At 43.2% G+C, this 25,113-nt stretch overlaps 1 protein-coding gene across 6 annotated transcripts in view; it reads left to right on the top strand.

The window, feature by feature from the left end:
- MAML3 (mastermind like transcriptional coactivator 3) overlaps positions 1 to 25,113 on the top strand; it is a 518,845-nt gene that overhangs the window by 83,372 nt on the left and 410,360 nt on the right. The window contains exon 1 of one of the 6 annotated variants that reach the window (XM_064285302.1): positions 53 to 23,689. The exons of the other annotated variants lie outside the window; for them this stretch is intronic. The gene's annotated coding sequence lies outside the window, so the exon portion shown is untranslated. Of the gene's footprint in view, positions 1 to 52; positions 23,690 to 25,113 lie in introns of those variants that run through there. 6 annotated transcript variants of the gene reach the window in all.

The following is a 25,113-nucleotide window of genomic DNA, read 5'->3' on the forward strand; positions in this document are numbered from 1 at the left end:
CCGCTCATGGATTGGGGGGGGGTGGGGGGGTGGGGGGGGTGGGTGAGAGAAACTTGTTTCTCCACAAAGTGTCTGTTGGCTTTGAGACAAAAGAAAAAGAACAGTTTATTGCACACTTCACCAACTAGAGAGTCAGTACTGATCGGCTGAGAAACACACACACACGCACACGCACACACACAGAGGGGTTGGGAGGAGATGTTCAAGTAGTTTGTTCAGCTTGAAACAGCATTTAAAAACACACACACACACGTGCACACCCACACAAAGAGCCAAAAGGAAGAGAAAGTTACTTTTTGTCTGGGTCCTAATTCCAAAGTTCACACTGGTCACTGGTTATTTTAGGAGCTGTTAAGTACTGTCTAGTCTATTTTGACTCATAGTAAGCCCATGTGACAAGAGTAGACCTGCCCCATAGGGTTTTCCAGGCTGTAATCTTTATAGGACCAGATGGCCAGGTCTTTCTCCCACAGAACGGCTAGGTGGGTTCTAACCTCCAACCTTTGGGTTAACCAAGCACTTAACCGTGGTGCCACCAGGGCTCCTTATTTTAGGAACTACTTTCCATCTTTTTGAAGCGCTGTCTTCATCAGAGATGGGTCAAGGTGATGACTGAAATGAGCAATTTGGTTCCAAGTAAGGTTTTCTCATCTAGAAGGCTGGAGGAAAGAGTGAGGCTGAATCCAAGGCAGTATATGGTTGGCCATGGTCGGCAGGTGGCCGTGGTCGGCAGGTGGCCGTGGTCGGCAGGTGGCCGTGGTCGGCAGGTGGCCATGGTCGGTCGGCAGTCCACATGCTGGCTAGCTTATTTTACTTGTGATTTCTATGCACTCAACAGATTCCCACTCTGATGTTCCAAAAAAAAAACCAGTGCCGTTGAGTCGATTCCGACTCATAGTGACCCGAGGACAGCCATTAGCTAGAGCTAGGCCAAATCTAAGGAGCCGTGGTGGTGCAGTGGTTAAGTGGTCAGCTGCTAATCAAAAGGTGGGTGGTTCGAACCCCCCAGCTGCTCTGCAGGAGAAAGATGTGGCAGTCTGCTTCCATAAAGATTACAGCCTTGGAAACCCTATGGGGCAGTTCTACTCTGTCCTACGGAGTCGTTAGGAGTCAGAATCGACTCGACAGCAGTAGGTTTTTGGGTAGGCCACCTCTTTGCACAGCCCAAGGTGATGACTTTGGCACCTCACCAGCTATTTCAGACCTTCCTGTACGCATAGTAGGAAGACAGGTCCATCCTCTGAGAGTCCCTCACCGCACCCCCCCCCCACCCAAGTCCTCCTCACCTTGATGAAATCCTGGTGTAAATGGACCTTGCCTGCAAATAGAACTGACAGAACTTGCTACATCATTATCAGGTCGTGCGAAGCTCATTGGCAGAGAAGTTAAGACTCATTTTAGACCCAGAGACTAAACGCTGCAGATCCAGCTAGAACAGGTCTCTTCTGGCTCAGCCTCAGCAGCCGGCCCTACCCTGCAGTTGCTGGGGCTTCAGAGGATGGAAGGTCAGAGGGAGTTTGCTGCCTATTTATTGCAGGCCTAACAGGACAACCTCACTGCTATTCAGCTGGGAAAACTAAGATGCTGACAACCCAGAGATCACTTTACCACCCAGCTAGCTCTCGAATTGTAGCGCATCAGGCGGGAGCTCGGTCACAAAAGACCCCATCTGTTCATCAACCTCCTTTACTTACCCCTCTTCTGCCCAGGTTCAGGGTTTAAAAGCAGTGCTTATACCCCTTTTTAAGTAGACCAAGTACATTCAAAAGGATGTCTCAGACTAGGTAAGTAGATTTCAGCTAAGATGCTACCTCTGCAAACAGGGGAGGTTTAAACTTCTGGGATAAAACCCCTAATGCAGTGTATGATGGTGTAGATTTGATGCAGGAAGACAGAGTAAACAAAATACTTGAAAAAAGAGAGGCTATTTTTGTGGTTAGCATCCACCAAGCAACCAGAAAGGACATCTTTTCAGAACTCAAAAATCTAGACACATGATCTGGCAAAGCTTTTTTTTCCTGACTTAATTTAAAAAATTCACATCTGGTCATGATTTTAAAGAATCATTTTAAGTAAAATTTTGTAAATAAGTATGAAATTTGCCATAGACCTAATGTGACAACATAATACAACATGAATTTTAGATATTTCAATTCAGGAGCGCCAGAGAAAATTCACACGTTCCTCACACTTTAACCAACCAGTTGCCATAGTTGATTCTGACTTCTGGTGACCCCATGTGTGTCAAGTAGAACTGTGCTCCATAGTGTTTCCGTGGCTGTGACCTTTTGGAAACAGGTCGCCAGCCTCTCTTCCGAGGCACCTCTGGGTGGGTTTGAACCACCAACCTTTCTGTTAGTAGCCCAGTTCTTAATCGTTTTCACCTCACAGGGACTCGCTGACACTTTAGGGCCAAGTTATAGATGGATAAGCACCCCGTGTGGGAAATCTGGGTGCAGAATACAGTGAGACTTGAGGTTTTTTAAGTCTTCACGTTTGGGGGCTATGGCTGCCTTGATTTCACAATAATCTATTGTAATTATCCCTGCGACTTCCCCAACTTGTCTCTTGTCTGCTGTCTTGCTAAACAGCTTTTCTAGTGCTTTAATATCACCATCATGATTATTGACTTGGGGACTGGGGTCAAATTAGCCTCTTTTCGGTTGCCTTGGTGTAGACTCAAGCACAGAACAGAAACAGAGTGTGGTCGGGGAGCCTGGTTCGGTTCTGGGGCTGTTCCACGGCCTCTGTTTCAGGAGAAATACCTCCGCGGCTCCAACTGAGCAGCAGCGATGAGGTGGGAAGCCAGTCGCCTCTGTCCCAGTGTTCCCTGTTACTGGCCCTGGCTCCTGATGGCACACATTGAAATGCGAATGGCAGCAGTAATTGGCTGAGAGATAAACCACGACGAGTGAGTGAGCAGTGCGGCGGGGAGTTAAGTGGCAAAGTGACAATTACTGCTCTGCAGCCTCCGGATCAGGAGCGGCCAGGCCGTTTGTTCTCGGTTTTGGAGGAGCAGTAACACACATTAATTGGAGGAGGGCTTCTCGGTTAACATGCCTCCCTCTGTTTCTCCTATGATTCTGCTTTGTGGAGTGGGGGTGGGTGGCCTGGCACAGGATTGGTTTGTTGACTGCTTCCCCGCACACCCTCGATGGGTTCGAATTTTGGAAATTTGTATCCTTAATTCTGGTAGACTGATAATTGTTTTAGTTTGAAGATTTTTTAGAAGCCTGTTTCATTAACTCTGCATAAGAAGGTTCTCATGTCTACATCAAGCGCTGGTGGCACAGTGGGTAAGAGCTCGGCTACTATCCGAAAGGTTGGCAGTTTGAATCCACCAGCCGCTCCTTGGAAACCCTGTGGTGCAGTTCTGCTCTGTCCTAATAGGATTGCTATAAGTCGGAATCGACTTCATGGCAGTGGGTTTTGGGGTTTAGTGTCTACATGTGGGAAAAGTAGGCCTTAAACTCAGTCTAGGAGTTCCTGGGTGGTGCAGATGGTTAAGTGTTTGACTATTAAGTGAAAGGCTGGCTGTTCAAACCCACCCAGAGGTACCTTGGAAGAGAGGCCTGGCAATGTCCTTCCAAAAGTCACAGCCTTGAAAAGCCTGTGGAGCTGTTCTCCCTGGTGTCGCCATGGGTCGGAGTTGACTCAGAGCAACTAACAACAGACTCAGCCTAAGTAGCCATCTTTCTCCCTTGGCAGTCCTTTAACCCTGGTTTGTTTGTTCTTTTTTTTTTTTAAGCTTTTATTTAAAAAAATATATGTTTAGCCAGGTTCTCAGGATGTAACAGTGAACAACAGAGGTGACACCCCACTTGCCCTCTTTGGAGCTGATGGCCTGGTTTGAAGACACATAAGAAATAAATAAAATTATGGTCTACGGTTTTACTTGCTTGGAGTGGTGGTCCTTAATAAAGAGAAGCTTGGGGTCCTGCATAAGGGGAGGAACCTTGCAACCTAGCATAGGCTGGGCTAGGCCTGCCCTGCTTTCTTTGAAGAGCCATTCGAACCCTGTTCTGGTCATAAACAGCCATTAAGATGATCAGCTTGGGCTTGAGATAAGCAGACTAAACAAACCCATGAACTAGTTGAGAGCTCTTTATCTAACGTAATCTGCCTTTCTACTACATTCTAGCAAAGTTATCAGGGTCTAAATGCCTTACAAGTACTGTCTAATGGGCTCATTGTTTTGTTTGCTCAGTTTTGTTCAGCCTAGCAGCTTAGTCATTTTTTTTTTTTTTTTTTTACTAACCATTCCCTATGGTTTAAATTGTTCTAACCAGCTTCTTACTCCTTATACAAAGAACTGGTCGTTTCAGGAACAGGCACTTGTCTGCTGACGTGTTTCTAACCAGAAGCCTAAACCTATATAAAACAGTAAAAGAATTAAAGGAAAAGACAGTTAGAAGCTCGGCTCTTCTTTTATGTAGTCTTGGAAGACCTTAGCAAAAGCTGGCCTCTCACGTAACACCAGGTTCCCTGTAGGTGATGAGGTTGGATTAGAAAAATGTAACTGTGCCTGGTTGTGAGGAGTAGTCTTTGTAGGACTTTTTGCTTTGCAGGCTTGTTCATGAAATCACCAGGCAGAGAAGGAGATGCTGGCTTGTGCTAGCTAGAAAAAGCCTTCAGTCCAATTTCTGAAGAAAGCCTAAATAAGATTTTTTTCCCCCCTAGATACGAATTTGTGGAACCACATAGTAGTAGCTACAGATTCTCCAGGAAAATGAGTAAATTGTTCTTTAAATAAAGCTCTTCTAGACAGGATCTTATCTTTATGGTAAAGACTCAGACTGTCTAGGTTTGAATTCTGACTCTGCTGCCTGTTAGCCATTTGACCTTGAGAAATTTGTTTGATCTCAGTCAAATGGGGGATAACAACAGAAGCCTTTCAGGATTGTTGTGAAAACTAAGTGAGTTACCATAACACTTAGAAAGGATGTGTGTGAGAACTTAAAACAAGGTCTGGAACATAAAGCCAAAAAACCAAACACGTTGTGGTCAAGTCAGTTCCAAACTGGTCAAGTCAATTCCAAACTCGCAGAGACAGGGGACAGAGTAGAACTGCCCCATACATAGGGTTTCCAAGGCGTGGCTGGTGGATTTGAACTGCTGGCCTTTTGGTTAGCAGCCGAGCTCTTAACCACTGTGCCACTGGGGCTCCAGTAGATACAGTAAGCACTAATTAAATGTTAGCTGTTGTTGTTGCTATGTTATTATTATTCAGTCTCTGTACCTTATATTTTTAGTATGAATCACAAAAGTAATAACAACATTCTAACGTTCCCTGAAAGCCATGAAGAGCCTGGGCAGCCCAACACTCATGTCCCACTTGGGTTTATTTCACTTTTTTGTTGTTAGATGTGCCATGCTGGAAGGTAGAGCTACACAGAAAGGATTCTGTAGAATGTCTGCCTAAAGATTTAAAACAACGATAACACCACAAAAACAGGCAGCTAATTATTTGGATACAAACCTGGTTCATCAGTCTTGGAACAAAACCATGATAGCAAATACAGATCAGTATTAATTTTGGGGGAAAACCAGTCAAAAATTGCTTTAGATTTGGACAAATCCATTTTCTAATGCCTTAAATAATTTCAAGGCTTTGAAAAAAGCACATGGAAAAGAAAAGAACTTCTTTTACACACAGTAAAATTTATACATTTTAGTGTATATTTAAAACAAACGAACAAACAAACAAACCTATTGGCCCTCGTATGGATTCAGACTCATTGCAGCCCTTTAGGACAGAGTAGAACTGCCCCAAGGAGAGCCTGGTAGATTTGAACCACCAACCTTTTGGTTAGCAGCCATAGCTCTTAACCACTATGCCACTAGGGTTTCTTTTTTAGTGTATAGTTGTATGAATTGTGGCAAATGCATAGATCCATGTAACCACCACAGTTTCATCACTCTTCTCCCAAAAGAAAATTTCCTCTTACTACCCTTCGTAGGAGCTCTGGTGCCTTTTTTTTTTTTTTAACCCTTTGTAGGAGCCCTGGTGGTGCAGTAGTTAAGCACTCAGCTGCAAACCAAAAGGTTGGCAGTTCGAATCCACCCAGCGGCTCCTGGCAATCTGCTTTGGTGAAGATTACAGCCTAGAAAACCCTATAGGGCAGTTCTACTCTGTCCTATAGGGTCGCTGTGAGTTGAATAGTGACTGGACTGAATAGTACCTCACAACAACAATGACAACAACCCCTTTGTAGTCAAGCGCTTCCCCTACCTTTAAACTCTGGCAACCACAATCTGCCCTGTCTCTAGTTTTGCCTTTTCCGGAATGTCACGTGAGAGTATAATCATAGAGTATGTAGCCGTTTGAGTCTGGCTTCTTTCACTTAGTATAATACATTTGAGATTCATTGATGCTGTTTCATGTATCAGTAAGAGGTTTATTTTTAATTCTCGTAAATCATTGTATCTAGAGCTGGATAGAATCTTAAAGATCAGAGCCAAACACTCTCATTTCCCAGGTGAAGAAACAGAGACCCCAAGGGTGAAATGAGTTGCCCAAGGTCATGAAGCTAATTAAAGAAAGAGCATGAACCTGGAATTCCCTGCAATTAGCCCAGGCAGCATCTGTTAAATCATGCTGTGATTAAGAAGAATGTGTAGCTGGTTTTCAAAGGGGAATTCCATTTATTATTATTATTATTATTGGCCAAAGTCTGATCAAGTAAAATGAGCCTTATGATAAAAATCTTGGAAGGAGTAGATTTATAAGAGATGCGATTTCTTTCAGAAGTATACAGATTTGTCTGTTGGCAACGTATTTCTTTCTGAGGGACATCTGTTTCTTTGATGCTATCAGTCATAGGTGTGATTTGATAATAGAGCTTTGTGTTTACAATAATTTCCTTTTGACAACTAATTTATGGGAGTATGCTGAATATTATTATCCCTTGTTTTCGTTGATGTTTTATATACCGATAGGTTTTTAGGTGGCTTTTGCATAGTGGTTAAGTGCTACAGCTGCTAACCAAAGGGTCGACAGTTCAAATCCGTGAGGCGCTCCTTGGAAGCTCTATGGGGCAGTTCTACTCTGTCCTAGAGGGTTGCTATGAGTCGGAATCAACTTGACGGCAGTGGGTTTGGTTTCTTCCCAAAAATTGGAGCCCTGGTAGTGCAATGGTTAAAGCGCTAGGCAGCTAACCAAAACGTCGGCTGTTGGAACCCACCAGCCACTTCCCAGGAGACAGAGGTGGCAGTTTGCTCCCGTAAAGATCTACAGCCTTGGAAACTCCATGGGGGCTCTGTCTCAGAGGGTCACTGTGAGTTGGAATTGCCTCGATGGCAGTGGGTTTGGTTTTTGGGTTTTCCAGAGTACACAGCCAGTGGATTCAGCTTGGACTTAAGAGCTGTGGATTCTTCAGTTTGTTTTGTTAAGTAATTATTTGTGGGAAGTCCACCAGGAAGAAAGCACTGAACTTTGTGAGACATAATTAAGAAAGCATAAGGCACTACTTTTAAAAAGCTTAAATTTGAATAGGTACTATGAAATATGTACAGGAATATCTGGTTCAAATTAGTTTTTTTTAGTACACTTAGAATCTTGCTAAGCACTGTGAAGTCATAAAGGTGTGTGTGTGTGTGTGTGTTTTTTTTAATTAACTTTTATTAATCTTCAAGTGAACGTTTACAAATCCAATCAGTCTGTCACATATAAGTTTACGTACATCTCACTCCCTACTCCCACTTGGTCTCCCCTTCTTGAGTCAGCCCTTTCAGTCTCTCCTTTCGTGACAATTTTGCCAGCTTCCCTCTCTCTCTATCCTCCCATCCCCCCTCCAGACAAGAGTTGCCAACACAATCTCAAGTGTCCACCTGATATAATTAGCTCACTCTTCATCAGTGTCTCTCTCCCACCCGCTGACCAGTCCCTTTCATGTCTGATGAGTTGTCTTCGGGGATGGTTCCTGTCCTGTGCCAACAGAAGGTCTGGGGAGCATGGCCGCCGGGATTCCTCTAGTCTCGGTCAGACCATTAAGTTTGGTCTTTTTATGAGAATTTGGGATCTGCATCCCACTGATCTCCTGCTCCCTCAGGGGTCCTCTGCTGTGCTCCCTGTCAGGGCAGTCATCGATTGTGGCCAGGCACCACCTAGTTCTTCTGGTCTCAGGATGATGTAGGTCTCTGGTTCATGTGGCCCTTTCTGTCTCTTGGGCTCTTAGTTATCGTATGACCTTGGTGTTCTTCATTTTCCTTTGCTCCAGGTGGGTTGAGACCAATTGATGCATCTTAGATGGCCGCTTGTTAGCATTTAAGACCCCAGACGCCACATTTCAAAGTGGGATGCAGAATGTTTTCATAATAGAATTATTTTGCCAATTGACGTAGAAGTCCCCTCAAACCATGTTCCCCAGACCCCCGCCCCTGCTCCGCTGACCTTTGAAGCATTCATTTTATCCCGGAAACTTCTTTGCTTTTGGTCCAGTCCAGTTGAGCTGACCTTCCGTGTGTGTGTGTTTTAATAAGTATTTTTGATTGTTACTCACTTCAAAAAGGTATTTATAGCTCTTTCTTTGAGTACAGAATTCGTTTTTTGGTTGTATTGTTTGTTATGATTACACAACCGTTCTTGACCTGTTCTCCCACCTGTGACATGATTCAGTACTTAAAAAGAGACAGCATGAGGAGTGAAGGACACAGACTGTTTACACAGGATCAAATACAGACCATAAATTGCCACTCTGAAAAGCACATACCCTGGTTAGCAGCTAAAGGAACACACATGAAGACAACTTTAAGGTGAAGTCGGGTGCCTAAAAGACAAAAAAAAAAAAAAAGGCAAATGAACGTTTTACACCTGAATCATCAAAATGTGGCAAAACATCTTCACTTATAAACGTTGCTGATGTCTCTGTGAATGGGTACTTTATATCCAGAGGACAGTCTTGCAATAATTGAAAAGAGCTAAAACCTTTTCATAGCCGTGAAACCATGAAAAAATCTAAATAAATGTAGAGAATAATGTTTTTTGTAGCAGCATCATTTACAACAGTGAAAAAGTAAAACCAGTATAAATCACCAAATAACAGAATGATAAGGCAGACGTTGCTTAAATAGGACGTTTTATTGGATCAGAATGGGCTACCATGACAGAGATAAGTAACATTCAGTGGCAGGATGTACCAGACAGCATGGATGCTCTGATTTGTGAGAGAAGATGAGTCACTAAAATAGCTTAAACCAGCTGCTGTTGAATCAACCCTGACTCATGACCCCATGGATGTCAGAGTAGAACTGTGCTCTACAGGGCTCTCAATGACTGATTTTCCAGATGGAGTTTGCCAAGCCTTTCTTCCAAGGTGCCTCTGGGTGGTTTCTAACTTCCAACCTTTCATTTAGCAGCTGAATGCGTCAACCATTTGCACCACTCAAGGGCTCCTAAAATAGCTTAGAGTCATGCAAAAAAAATGATAGGTGTAGTGTGAGGCAGGGATGTGTAGCAGCGTATGTCTTGTTTTTTTTTCCTAAACGAGTCAAATGAGGGCGTACTGAAACACAAGAAGACCATTTCTCATGAAATAGTTTACTGTTTATTAGTCTCTCTCTCTCCCCTCTTTCTTCCTCCTTCCCTTCTTCCCTCTCTTGTAAAGTGAGTCAAGCTCCATATGTGTTTACTATATATTTTCAGGGCAGAGCAGTATGATACAGTAACCATATTTAAGAGAATCTGAAAACTGGTACTTTAGTTCTCATCCTGCCATACCTTTAAGATCCTGAGCCAATCACATCCTTAATGATATTTTAAACATCTTTTTTCATAAAGAATGGTTGAAATTTTCTGGTCCTCTCTGTTCTTACATTCATGCTGAAAAGATCATTGAAATAAAACATGTAAAAGCACTTTAAGCATTTTGACAGCTAGACAGTTGTTTTTCCAACTCTCATGCAAGTCAAAGGAAAATAAAAGAAATGGAGGCCAGAGCTGAATTGATAAAAAGTTTGAGTCTGAAAACGTGTGCTTACCAAAGTGGAATTAATGGAGGAAAAGTAAGTAAAACTTGGTAGCTCAAGGGTTAAGATCTGGGCTGCTAACGGAAGGATTGGTGGTTTAAATCCACCCAGTAGCTCCACGGGTGAAAGACCTGGCGATCTGTTTCCGTAAAGATTACAGCCAAGAAAACTTGTGGGGGCAGTTTTACTCTGTCATGTGGGGTTGCTATGAGTCGAAGTCTATTTGACAGCACCTGATAACAAAAGCTCTATCCTAGCCCTAATCTGAACCCTTACTGAAACCCTAACTCTAACTCTCTTAGTTGTTTTTAGGTGCCCTTGAGTCATTTCTGACTCACAGAGACCCTACGTACGACAGAAAGAAACACTGCCTGGTCCTGCGCCATCCTCATGATGGTTGTTATGCTTGAGCCCATTGTTGTAGCCACTGTCTCAGTCCATCTCATTGACAATCTCCTTCTTTTTCGCTGACCTTCTACTTTACCAAGCATGATGTTTTTCTCCAGGCATGGTCCCTCCTGATAACATGTCTAAAGTATGTGAGACAAAGTCTTGCCAGCCTTGCTTCTAAGGAGCATTCTGGCTGTACTTCTTCCAAGACAGATTTGTTCGTTCTTTTGGCCGTCCATGGTGTATTCGGTATTCTTTGCCAACACCATAACTCAAAGCATCAATTCTTCTTCGATCTTCCTTATTCATTGTCCAGCTTTGGCATGCGTATGAGGCAATTGAAAATACCACATCTTTAGGTAAGGCGCACCTTAGTCTTCAAGGTGACATCTTTGCTTTTTAACACTTTAAAGAAATCTTTTGCATCAGATTTGCCCAGTGTAATGCATCTTTTGATTTCTTGACTGCTGGTTCCATGTTCATTGATTGTAGATCTAAGTGAAATGAAATCCCTGACAACTTCAATCTTGTCTCCGTTTATCGTGGTGTCGCTTATTGGTCCAGTTGTGAGGATTTTGTTTCTTCATATTGAGGTGTAATCCATGCTGAAGGCTGTGGTCTTTGATCTTCATCAGTAAGTGCTTCAAGTCCTCTTCACTTTCAGCAAGCAAGGTTGTGTTATCTGTCATGTGCGTAACGCAGATTGTCAGTCCTAATGTCATGTTCTTCTTCATATAGTCCAGTTTCTCTGATTATTTGCTCAGCGTACAGATAGAATAAGTATGGTGAAAGGATACAACCCTGACGCACACATTTCCTGACTTTAAACCACGTAGTATCTCCTTGTTCTGTTCAAATGGCCGCCTCTTGATCTATGTACAGGTTCCTCATGAGTACAATTAAGTGTTTTATCCTGGCCATCATCTAACTCTTACCCTAACACTAACCTTAACCCTATCCTGGTCCTAACATTAACTCTAAACCTAGTCCTACCCCTAAACTTAAAATAAAAAAAAAAAAAAAAAGGAAGAAAAGTTGCCGTGGGCCCTGAGGGGCAAGAGCCGTAGATGGTCACGCTGGTGAGGTGGAGCAAGTGCAGGAATGGTGGAGGTGGCTACAGGGTACAAGCTCTCTGTGTAGCCATTCTCAGCTCTGAGCAACTTTGGACACGTTAATGAACCCTTGAATGTTTTACTCATGTGTAGAGAGAGGTTCTGAAACTGGAAGATATGCGTGATGGAGGATCTTTAAGAGCCATCCTGAGACTCTGAGAAGAGTTGTACTGAATCCAAGAAAAGAAAGCATCAGGGTGAAATGGAAAGCTCACCTGAGTTTAGTTAGCTCTAAAATTTCCTTTAGTAGAATAAATTTAGACCAGTGATAGTTAAAAAGAAAGCATACATTCTGACTGGCAAAAATGATAGAGGACTAAGAAGCAATCTGTGTAGGATGAATGACCAAAGACATAAAGAAATAAAAAATGATGGTTTTCAGCTGCAATCCCAGGAAAATGTGACTCTAATGAAGGCAGCAGCTATATCTAAAAGGGAGCAGGGGGGACCTGGCGGCGCCGTGGTTTAAGCACTTGGCTGCTAACTCAAGAGGTTAGCAGTTCAAACTCACCAGCTGCTAGATAAAAGGACCAGGAGAACAGAGGATCATTTAGATTCATGGTTCCTACAGTGCAATGTGTTACTGCCAAAAGGGCCCTAAATATTTAGGAGGGCCTGTCTGACCTCCTGATATTAGGCACACCCTTGCAAGTAATAGGTTTGGAATCTCTCAAGTCTCCACTTGAGGCAAGGGGTTAAGTTCATGAACTGCAGTGTGTAGTTGTACCTCCTTTTTGTTCACAACTCCCCATTCTCAGCTTCAGGGGACATCTAAGTCAACTGGCAAAATAAATTCTATTAAGAAAACATTCTGCATCCCAGTTGGAAGTGTGGCATCTAGGGTCTTAAATGCTAACAAGTGGCCATCTAAGAGGCATCAGTTGGTCTCAACCCACCTGGATCAAAGGAGAATGAAGAACACCAAGGACACAAGGCGATAATGAGCCCAAGAGACAGAAAGGGCCACATGAACTAGAGACTACATCAATCATCCTGAGACCAGAAGAACTAGATGGTGCCCAGCCACAACTGACAACTGCCCTGACGGAACACAACAGAGAACCCCTGAGGGAACAGGAGAACAGTGGGATGCAGACCCCAAATTCTCATAGAAAGACCAGACTTAATGGTCTGAGACTAGAAGGACCCTGGTGGTCATGGTCCCCAAACCTTCTCTTGGCCCAGGACAGGAACCATTCCCGAAGTCAACTCATAGGACGTAGATTGGACTGGACAATGGGTTGGAGAGAGATGCTGATGAGGAGTGAGCTACTTGCATTAGGTGGACACTTGAGACTATGTTGGCATCTCCTGACTGGAGGGGAGATGGGAGGGTAGAGGGGGTTAGAAACTGGCAAAATGGTCACGAAAGGAGAGACTGGAAGGAGGCAGCGGGCTGACTCATTGTGGGGGGGAGTAAGTGGGAGTATGCAGTAAGGTGTATATAAGTTTATATGTGACAGACTGAATTGATTTGTAAACTTTCATTTAAAGCACACACACACACACACACAAAAAAAAAAAAAACTCCCCAAACTCACCAGCTGCTACTTTGCAAACCCTATAGGACAGCTCTGCTCGGTCCCATAGGGTTGCCATTAGTCAGAATCGGCTTGACGGCAACGGGTTTATATCTAAAAGGTAGGATTTCAGGTGTTTCTAAACAGCATGGGTGGCTTATATTTCAAAACTGTATTACTGTACATTAAAATTGCAAGGTACCTGTGGGTTAGGTGTGCCCTTGTGTCAGGCAAGAAGAGAGATGGAAAGTATTTTTTCAGAATTCTCAGTTTCACTCCAGTTTCCTCCTTGGGCCAAGTGGCTCTAGAAACCTGACCTTTCTAAGTAGCTTCTGTGAGGGCAGAGAGAGCAGGAGCTAGTGATACGTGGGAGGGGCCCGTGCAGTGACCTCTCTCCTGTTTTAGTTTTCTTGAGGGCGTCAAACGGGGGCCAAGTAGAGAACCTTTTCAGCTTATGAGTGAGGAGTGATTGCACACGTGCACAGGTAACCAGGGGCAGGGGATGAAGTAATTGTCTCCACCAGCTTTATAAAGCAGCTCTTGGGCCTGGGCTCTGACCCCTGTGAGACTGATCCAAACTCAGGGTGTCCTTTGAAGCCACTGGCTGCTCCACTCGGACCAGCCCTGTGATGGCAAAGGAAGATGCAGAGTAACTGCTCCCAGGTGTTTAACTGCCCGTTACCTGTTTGTTAAGAGCTTGTGAAGGCATAAGCCAAGAAAACACAAAAACAGGTTAGACCACAGTGGTTCATACCTTTTTGTTTTGCCACGCTGTGGCTGGTCTGTAAACAAATTCTTTTTTTGCCAGCCAGGGCAACGCCGTTCACAGCCTGCTTACAGCTTCATTGTGGTCTGGGGGCAGACACTGAGATGCAAAAAGTGTTAGAGGGAACATCCTTGTTGTTGTGTTGTGGCAACTCCAGTTATTCTTTAATTTTACCTCTCTTAGTTTTACCAGAAGATTTCTCTAAGTCTTCCTGTTTTAACTAAGTCTTCCCACTCATAGCGACCATATAGGACAGAGTCCAACATTAAACGGGAGCCGCAACAGTGTCAACAACAGTAGCAATAACCAAACATCAAATCACACAATATCCATTTCTTTGGGAGCTTTCAGAAGTTTGTATTACTGTAGTGTGGCTACTTGTAGGGACGAGAACCTTAGACCTTTGTTTTTTTTCCATCTTATGATAGAACACAACGTTTTTAAGCCATTTTTTAGTCCTCAAAGTAGATTAAAAGAGTCTCTACAGAAAAATAAGTCTTGCTTACGGAGTTCAAAAATAGTTGCTAAAACTTCTTCCTTTTTTTGATGAGTCCTTTTCATTTTGGAGGTCAGGAAATAAATTTTGTCATTAGTAACTTGAGTTGAAAAGTGAAATATTTGGAATAAACCGATGGGAAAGGAGGTGATGAGGGAAATCTGAGACATAAATACTCAATTCGTAAATACTTTGATGCAGAAAGTTGAAGACCTTAGGAAGAAATAATGTAGAAGTGGCTGATCAACTAGTAAAAATATATGATGAAGTAAACAACATTGTGATGGTCTTTAAGGAGTCTGATCTATGGAACAATGGAGTGCCAGCATTATATCCTTTCTTTGTTTTTGGAACACTGCATGCGTGTTACATTACTTATACGGCAGCAAACCATAAAAAATAGTTGAGAAAAATTTCATACGCAAATAAAACATTTAAAGGATTGTAACAAGACAAATAATCACAGCTTTAAAGCGTATGTGCCACTAAAGGGTAAATATCTGGATCGTCACTGACCATTTGCTTGCCCAATAATTTAAATTTTCAGTAAGATTTTGATAAAATTTCTCTCAAATGGATTTTATAGGTAGGTTTTTTTTTTAAGCAGGAATCGACTCTATGGCAATGGGTTTGTTTTTTGTTTCTCATTCATTCAATAAGTATTTATTGAATGCGGAGTGCGGAGTGGTGGTGCCAATCATAGATTTTAAAACTTCTAGGAATAACCAATAACCAGAGGTAGGGAGATGGGCTTGGCCGTTCTCTACCAGCAGCAAGGTTAATAGTAAGTGGCACCTGGTACCGGCCCTGGAGCAGGGTTTTGGCTTTGTTTTGTTTTAATCTAGGGTGTGTCTTTTGCCACAGGTTTTCTTTGAAGCCTGCAGGAGTCAGTGTGGGAGAGAACATAGGTCTGGAGGGGAAAAGGAGGGGGGCCAAATGCCTATAGAACAGCCTGCATGAAGCAGGGAACTTAGTAAGCTGATTTTAAAACAAAATAAAAACCCCACACCCTGACGCTGAGAAAACATCATTTGGCCTAGTTAAAACAGGAAAGACTTAGGGAAACCTGGTAAAACCAAGAGAGGTAAAATTAAAGAGTAACTGGAGTTGCCAGAGAAGTGATGGCAGCCTATTGGCAGAGCTTTAACAGACAGACCTCCATGTTACAAAGAGCACAGGTTCAGGAAAACCTCAAGTGTTAGGTCTGAGGAGCCCACACAGCATTTATATGCAAAGACAGAGTAAATCCATCTGTATTCCTTTCTGGTTTTTTTTTTTGACTACTTATGCTTGCATATTAGACACACGTAAGTGGGTGAACCCTCCTAAATCTGGCCCAGGGCAAGAAGGATGAAGGTGTATTGGAATGGCAGGCGGTAAGAGTATTCATTTATTCAGACATCATTTGCTGAGTGTCAACCATGCATCAGTTATGTGCATAAAGTGGGCATTTTCTTCCCTACACCTAAGAAGAATGGGCAATATGAGGAAAAAGGGAGAAATAAAATACTTCACTGATGCTAAAAAGAAAGGCTTCTAACTCTTCAGACAGGGATTGGGCTGGACTATTTTTTTTTTTTTTTTTCTGGGACAGAAAATGATACTGGTGAGGAGTGAGCTTCTTGGATCAAGTAAACACGTGAGACTATGTGGGCAGCTCCTGTCTGGAGAGGAGATGAGAGGGCAGAGGGGGTCAGAAGCTGGCCAAATGGACATGAAAATAGGGAGTGGAGGAAGGAGTGTGCTGCCTCATGGGGTGGCGGGGGGAGCAACTAGGAGTATATAGCAAGGTGTATATAAATTTTTGTATGAGAGACTGACTTGATTTGTAAAGTTTCACTTAAAGCACAATAAAAAATTAAAAAAAAAAAAAAGGCTTCTTTCAGAAGGTGAACTGGAATGTAGTGGAAAGAGACAGGTGGGGCTAATGAACTTTTTCCCCAAGTTCTCTAGTTAGTAGCTGAGAGTCTTTGGGTGATGTAAACAATGTGGTTGGCAGCTGACTGACAGGTTAGAGGTTCAAGTCCACCCAGAGTGCCTCGGAAGAAAGGCCTGGTGATCTACTGCTGAAAAATCAGCCATTGAAGACTCTGTGGAGCACAGTTCTAGTCTGACCCACATGGGGTTGCCATGTGTCGGAATTGACTTGACGGCAACTGGTACTTACTAGCGGGATTGTTTGGATGAATCACTTAGCAATTCTGAGCCTTAGTCTCTTCTTCTATAAAATGGAGATAATAATTTCCACTTTTCTCCCACAGAGGGTTGTTGCCTGTTGAACCTTCTGGTAAAACTTAGGGAAACCTTCTGGTAAAACAGGAAAGACTTAGGGAAAACTGTCTGGTAAAACTGAAAGAGGTAAATTTAAAGAGTAACTGGAGTTGCCGGAGAGGTAAGATGAAATCATTCATAGAAAGAATGCAGAGTAAACTGTTAAGTACTATATGAACCCGCTGCCGTCAAGTCAATTCCAACTCATAGGGACCCTATAGGGCAGAGTAGAACTGCCCCATAGAGTTTCCAAGGAGCGCCTGGCAGATTCGAACTGCTAACCTTTTGGTTAGAAGCCGTAGCACTTAACCACTACCACTGGGGTTCCCAAGTACTCCATACACATGTAAAATGATTGTTACTAAAATAATAATAATAATAACATACACAGAGGAGGCGGGAGTCCACCCAGACAGACAGGTTGGCCAGCCTTACCTGTTTTCAGAGATTGCCTGCTAGACTGAGCCTTAGGAGTCCAGCAGACTTGTACACAGAACGTTCCCTGGTTCTGCTTGACTTTAGGGCTGTTGGTGTGAGCGCAGTCCCAGTGGGGCCCAGGGCTCTCACAGCTTTAGGGCCTACTTGAAACAGTGCTGACAAGTCCCAGGTATAGTTTCTCTTTTTAAATCCCTGAGGAATTTTGTTCTGTCCTAGGGAAAGCCTGGTGGGTGCTTTGGTGACTTGGTGATCAACGGGACTTTGCGCCTGCCCTGTCTGAACCTCCGCCTTCTGATGTTGACCGAGCCGACTTGGCCTGTGGGGTTAATGCAGGCCTGTGGTCACAGTAACAGCACCTGCCCTGGGCAGAGCTCCTTGTTAGGCCCAAGAGGCTGCCAGATAAGGGGGAAGGACAGACACTGTGATGCAAATGTGGTAGATTCCTCAGCTTCAGCTAAGGTCATTCTCAGAGTACGCTGCTTTGTTAGCAAGCCCATGTGCAACAGAACGAAACACTGCCCTGTCCTGCGCCATGCTCGTGGTCGTTGTTAGGTTTGAGCCCATTGTTGCAGCCACTGTGTCAATCCATCTCATTGAGGGTCTCCCTCTTTGTTGCTGAACTTCTACTTTATCAAGCATGATGTCCTTCTCCAAGGACTGATCTTTCCTGATAACATGTCTAAAGTATGCAAGATGGAGCCTTGCTGTCCTTGTTTCTAAGGGGTATGCTGGCTGTACTTCTTCCCAAGACAGATTTGTTCGTACATGCTGCTTTGCCATACGTGTTATGTTGTGTTTATGTGTGTCTTGTTTTAAGTTAGGCCAGGCCTGAAAATGAAAGGGAAGAATTTCAGTTTGAGAACATATGGAGATGACCAAACTGGTCCCACTTGGGCCCCCAGGCGGGACAAACTTGCCCTGCTAGTGGTGAACAGTGGTGTACATTGCAACATTCTTTCCTTGAACTCTTTTGAGTGTGGTGGAGGCACAAGGCGAGAACACAGCAGGAATTCTTTCTTTTCAGCTGCTTCCTATTCTATTGCTTACATTCACTCAACAGATCTTATTGGGCTGCTACTGTGCGTGAGAGAGAGAGAGAGAGACAGAGCTTGCGTTTTATGGAGGAGGTTGATTAGCTTTGGCTCTGTTTTTGTTGTCATTGGTGGTGCCATGGATCCTATTTTATTTTTACTGCCCCTTGACATTTCTTAAAAGGAGTCTTAAAAGCACAAGGCCCTATTCTGAAGAATAGGCTTCTGGGCAGTAAAGTTGACAGGGTTTAACATCAGGAAAGTAAACCTAATAGAAAAAGAAAGCAGTATAAACCAACTCCAGCTCCATTCCACAAAGGCCTTTCATGGGAACCCAAACCCAAAGCGAACCCACTGCTGTCGAGTCGATTCCGACTCATAGTGGCCCTATAGGATAGAATAGAACTGCCCCTTAGGGTGTCCAAGGCTCCAAATCTTAGTGGAAGCAGACTGCAACCTTGTTCTCCTGTGGAGCGGCTGGTGGGTTTGAATCGCCAACCTTTTGGCTAGCAGCTTAACCACTGCGCCACCAGGGCTCTCTTGATGGGAAAAGGCCCTGTTTATGAAGATGCAGGGGCAAGCGTACACTTTTCACATCCTCCAGTGTTGGAGAGCATGAGGTCTGTTTCTTACCCTTCTTACTGGATGATTCCAGCATTTGTAGCAGCAGCTGTTTGTTGAAGACACTGGGTAAATCACGCTAGCGGGACTTGGTGGTGCAGTAATTAAGAGCTCGGCTGCTAACCAAAAGGTTGGCAGTTCGAATCCACCACCTTCTCCTTGGAAACCCTACGGGGCAGTTCTACTCTGTCCTATAGGGTTGCTATTGGTTGGAATCAACTCGAGGACAACGAGTTTTTTAGTTGGACAGGGAGTCCCCGGGTTACAAATGAGATCCATTCCAATGTCTGCTTTTCAGTCAAATTTGTAGTTAAGTTGGAACAGGTACAGTTCTTGTATAGCATCGGTTAGTGAAATGTTTGCCTTAGTATGTACTATATATTTTACCTTTCTGTGCATATAAAGGAAACCCTGGTGGCGTAGTGGTTAAGTCCTACAGCTGCTAACCAAGAGGTCAGCAGTTCAAATCCGCCAGGTGCTCCTTGGAAACTCTATGGGGCAGTTCTACTCTGTCCTGTATAGGATTGCTATCGGTTGGAATTGACTGGGCAACAACGGATTTTTTTTATACCAAGCAATACCAACTGTTTGTGCCACTCAGGGGCACCTTGTGTTTGCTACTAGGATTTTTCAAATAAAGCCACTGCTGACTTGTTTCCACCCCTTCACTCTTTTCTTCATTTCTCCTTCAGTTTATCCAGGGCCAGCCAATGCCCTTCTCTTTTTAGCCAACCAATGCTCGCATATTTAGTGAAATTTGCAGTTGTATGTTGACCTTCAAACCAACTTACGTAATATAACTAACACAGTAGCTAAAAAGCTTTGTTCTTTTAGTAAACATACAGTGTTGGTAAACAAGGAGCCTGCTTCTTGTGGTCCTTGGAGATGTCATTTGTCTACCCGATGATAAAAGACAGGGAGTCAATGAGGATTTTGCTGGTGGTGGGATTTCTAGAGTGGGTTGTAGATGTGCGTTTACATGTGTGCTCATGTATAAATGTGTATATGTATTTTGTTTTTCTTGTTGTCTATAATCTTATGACAAAGACATATTATTTTCAGCTTTATACCCACTTCATAAACAGAATTCCAGGGAAAAAATCATCAGAGGAAACTTAAATTAATTTTAGAAGATACAAAGTGATATTGCTATAACCACAGATATTAAAACAAAAAATAAAGAAGAGGTGAGAAAGTGTAATGTGATCCTTTTATTGTAACATATTTCTTTATATTAGGCGTGGTGATAAAAGAACCCACCCTGCAGCTCATGTATTTTGTGTTTAATGAGATACAAGTAATGGAAACTATTAATTACTTTTTACTCTATAGACGACTGCTCAGTTCAAAATCCTTTTTACATACACACAACAAGACCATCTAGATTCTGCCTCATATGGAGTAATGACAGCGTAAAGGCGGGTGTCAGTCTTCGTGGAGTCAGTGTTTAACGCTGATGCAGCTTCTCTGACCCGCTTCTGTTGGACTGGGGAAACGCACATCACGGAAGAAACTGAAACACTGAAATTCTTCACGTATTGTCTGAACTCCACATCAGGGGCTTGCTAACTGCAATTTTAGATTTTAAGTTTTTTAGCCATTCCTGGCAAAGTACTTGTGGTGAAAAGGCCAGTTTCTTCTCCTTTTTCTTCTTCCTGTCTATTTCAGGCTGACATTTAGGAAATACAATAAAAACGAATTACTAGAGTAGTGAGCACGTGTTTGGATGTACCGTCAATCACAAATTGCTATAAAGGTTTCTGACCATGCGCTCTCAGTTTCTGTGCTTATCCTGTGGGTGTGGGACATTAGCAATTAGGCGCTGAGCACCAGATCCATGAACCATAATTTGAGTAACACTCTCCTCAGGCCCATTCTGACCAGCCACTAGAGCTTCTGTCTGTGATGGTTGAGGGGTGGAAAAGAGCTAAAGAAGAGATATTTCAACCGTTTGTCATTTGCGCAAGTATTTCTGTGCTGGTTCCTTCTAGCTCCTTCATTAGTCTTTGCCTTTCATTCTTTATATAGCATACCTTTGGGTTAATTACATATGTCTTAACTTCCTCTTTCCTGCAAATTAAACTTCACTTCAAAAATGGAAGTGATTACATGCACTTCTTTTTCCCCAAATTAACTATCACACACTGTGGAATTCTTTGCTGATGGGAGTACTGTATTTTCTTTCTTAAATACATTGGAAATAAATCCAGACACCTGTTTTGCATTTTGTAAACATGCATTTTGGAGTGAATTGCATCTCCCATCATTCCATAAGTTTTACAGGTCAGTCTAATACATTTACATAACAATTAAGAAAATGAATAGACTGTAGCTTCCTGTCCTTGGCTTTGAATGCCTGTAATCAGGGCAGTAGATAAGAAGGTCACGGATTAGTATTGCAGAATTTGCTCCTTGGTCTGGGATCACCTGGGAAATACCAACTCCTTTCTCACGTATGGATAAACCTTGACTAAATATTTTTCAGGATATGGAGAACACTTTTTTTAAGGGGAATTGTCTACTTTTTAGTTTTCCATTGGGAAAAAAAAAGAGTAATATTATAAGTAGAACTACTGTTTGCTTCTTAAATTTCCAATTTTCAGAAGGATATTTATTCATGAGTCTAATTTTCCCCAGTTTCCTTCTTTTTTAAAGAACAGTTGATGGTGGCTGAAGAGTTTGCCTTTCTTTTTGCAGAATGAGGTAGCGGCATTTTTCCTAGAGGACCCCAGAAAAAAAAAAGAGCACTGAGCTCTTGATTCCTGGTTTCGCTTACCTTCTTAGTGACCCTAACATGGGACCCAGAAGACAGAATTCCCCAAATCTGAGTAAGAGTCCCCTGAGTTTTTTCATATGCTATTGTGGACATAGTTTAGTAACTTAGAGTCCACGCAAACCTCCCTCTCTCTCCCTCGCCTGCCTGTTTTCCCTTTGTGACCATGGTCTCTAGGACCTAAGGCTGATAGAAATCACCTGTCTCCTTTCCCTTCCATTTCTCAGAACGGGCGCTGGTGAGCTTGTGCTGACTTGGAGAGGTTCGCTTCCCTTTGAGCCTAGCACGAAGGAGTTTGTTTCATCCTGGCCAGTGGGAGCAGGAAACAAAGCTTAGTTTATTTGACTTGATAACTTCTTTTCATTTGTATACCTTTCTTGCCTGTTCTCACTCTAATCTCTTTTTGCTTCAAATCTTTAGTTTTTCATCTTTTCAGTTTTCTTCTGAGAGCACATACTGCTCATCAGGTCCAGGAAGCTTTTAGGACCGGGGCATCAAGGGTCTTCTGCTCTGGCTTCCTTCTCCAACCCCTCCCTCCTCTATCCTCTGGGCAGGTGAGGCCTCCAAAAGCGACATTTTGTGCGGAGGCTATTCTGAGTGGCCACCTCTGATCATCATGGGATAACTGATGTCACGTTAGCAACCCTGAACTCTTGTAGCTTTCCTCAAAGCACTGTGTGGGAAGCATAAAAGTGTAATAAAAATGGTAATGATTAAAAGAGTCCTATATAGGGTCGCTATGAGTCGGAATTGACTTGACGGCAATGGGTTTGGCTTTTTTGTTTTATTTTTCTCTAGGGTCCCTCTCACATCCCTAAACTAATGTAGGGTTTATAAGGTTCATGTTTCATAGTGTGATAAAGTTGGAAATGATTGGTGTGAGAGTGAGTAAATTACTCTAAAAACCAAAAACATCTGATTACTTGGTGTTGGAGTTGACTGCTGTGGTACCTTCTTGTCCTTGGCCTATAAGCTTTGTCTCTGTAGTTCCATATCATCTTGGGAAGAGAGAGGGAGACATCTAACTTCAGGGAAAGACTGTTGATTGCAACTAATTTATTTCCAGCAGTATTTGAGGACAGAAGGACCCGACTTTTTTTTTTTTTTTTTAACTCTGCTTTGCTCAGAAGGGATAATGGGTTTAAAAAAAAAAAAAATCCAAACTTGTTGCCGTCAAGTTGATTCCGACTCATAGTGACCCTATAGGACAGACTAGAACTGCCCTGTAGAGTTTCCAAGGAGCACCTGGTGGATTTGAACTGCTGACCTTTTGGTTAGCAGCCTTAGCACTTAACCACTACACCACCAGGGTTTCCACATTGTCCATTATTAACCAGGGACTTACGGTATTATATGTCCTTCCACTTTTTCATATTTCTTGGCTCCTCACTCCAGAGATAGCCTCCTATTTGACTTTGGTGACCCTCGTTCCTACTTAACACTTAGAATGTTTCACTGATTTCCATCTCAGAACTCTCCAGTCAAAACAACTAGAGTGAGTTGTTGGCAAAAAAGCAACATATGGATTATTTCGTCTTTTTAAAATAGCAAAACACATATCAGGAAGGAAGATGGTTTTATTCTAGCTTCAGAAGCTGTGAATGTTGATGGATGCTCACTCACACCTCCTCCCAAATGGCAGGCCTGGGATCCCTGTACCTTTGGTTCTTTGGTTCCTGGCACAGCACCTCACATCCAATGGGTGCTCAATGCTGGATGGGAAGCAAGACGGAAAGGGCCAAGGAACTCACCTGTCAGTACCAGAATCCCTTTGCTGGAGGTTCATAAGAGATTGCCATGTTGAAAAGGTGGATATAAATTGGCATAGAAAACCAGACAACTGGCGATTGTTCATTTCTGGTCTTCCCATCAGGTTCACTATCTCTTTGTGTCATCCCTTCAGCCCTCCCCCTTTCCCACCCAAATACATGTGGGTGCACAGGCATGCACGCACATGCACGCACACACACACACAGTCTACTGTACAGGTGCAGTCATGACTTAGATTGAGAGAATTTTTACACTGGAAACACTGAAATTGAGGTGAACACATCAGACCCCCTATTTCTTTTTACATCTTTTGCGTGAACCCAGAAAAGCTACCAGAGGAGTGACAATCTCAGCCAGGGTATTTTCTTCCATCTCCCTTTATATTTTTCCATTTATGAGGTACTTTTTTATGTCTAGAGAAGGAAGGATTATGGCAGCTACCGTGACCTATAAATGGTTTCCTTCACTACAAATACTGCAGAGGGAACGGATGAAATGGAAGCCGGAAGTGTCTGGGTGACAAACCAGTGCTGAGGTACTCGTGGTTGCTGTTTGGATTACAACAGGCTGCCTGTTCTTTCCCTTCCTCCCCCACATCTACCGCATGGTCTTGTATCTACCACATGAACACATTCTTCAAATATCACATTCTGGGACATTCTTGCACCCCACACCAGCCTGCCCCTAGGGACTTTCTGATAATGAATGAGGGCTTTCTTAACTAATGATATTCTTGACCATCTGTCCGGCTGGTCACTGAGAACGTAAGGCAGATAGATGCTCTTTTTTTTTTAATCCCAGTCCTTGTAAAATTATAAAGATTTTCTGTTTATTGAATCTAAAAGAGGGTGTGTGCTTATACATTATGTGTGTGCTTGTGTGTGTGTTTTCTAGTATGGTTACTGTGAGGCTATGAGTCTAAGAAATGAAGGTCTTTTTTTATTCTCATGCCATTTTGGATTTCTCAACTTTAAAAAAGTAGGCATTTTTACCTCGCTGTTTTTACTTGTAGAGTCAATGTATTAAAGTAGTTCTTGTAAACAGAGGCAAGGGGAAGGGGAGAGGAAGGGCCGATCTACATCTCAGGGTAAAAGCTGTAAAATTAGGAAGCTGAGCAAGTGTTTTCTCCTGCACGGTTCCATCGAGCCTCAGGAACGTATCTCGAGGAAAAGGCTATGGGAGTCCACTGGCTGGAACCAGCTCAGGGCAGCCTTGCAGCTTGCTTGCCGGCGTTTCAGAGTCCGTGCACAAGTGTATCCTTTGTGGCAGCTTTTAGACAGCTGTTGAGAAACTGCCAGTTGGTCTTGTCCTCACCAGCAATGACAGGGCACAGTATGAACCCATAGGAGCTGACAGACAAAGGGGGCTACAGAAGACGAGAGTTGGGCAAGTGATTTCTGACGCTGGAGTTTGGAGTCGAAAAATGCTGCCTTCCTGTTTGAACCCTGGCAGGCTGTTGTTACCTGTTGTCAGAAGTTTGGCAATCTCCATAAAGACGCAGCAGCCGGGTGCCCATCTTGCTGGCAAGGCCACTCCTGTGGGGTTATTGGCGTGAAGGAGGTTGTTCCTCTTCTGCTTGGAGAGGGAAGGAGGCACTTCCTAATGATTTTTAAGTGACCGCTGCCTTGATCATAAGAAGAGGGGAAAAACCCATTTGTGTGTGTGCAAGGTTCAGTCAAGGTTGATTAAAGATAACAAGCTAAAGTATGAAGAAGTTGCTTTAGGTGGTATCCTTCCCTGTCCAGTGGCTTATTTGAAGACATTTGCATACTCTTGGTTGAGGCTTTCAAAGCTGTTCCTTGTCACATAGGAGCCATTTTTATTTCCAGGATTTATTTTCATGATTCTAATTTGGGCTTTGCTAAGCAAAGGGCAATTTCACTTTGATTCTTGGGTGCCAGTTGTGAAGAAGCTGTACTAGTTTGTTTGCTTGTTTTTGTGGCTTCTGCCTTCAGTTTT

This window comes from Loxodonta africana, chromosome 5 (assembly GCF_030014295.1).
Source record: "Loxodonta africana isolate mLoxAfr1 chromosome 5, mLoxAfr1.hap2, whole genome shotgun sequence".
Classification (NCBI taxonomy): Eukaryota; Metazoa; Chordata; class Mammalia; order Proboscidea; family Elephantidae; genus Loxodonta; species Loxodonta africana.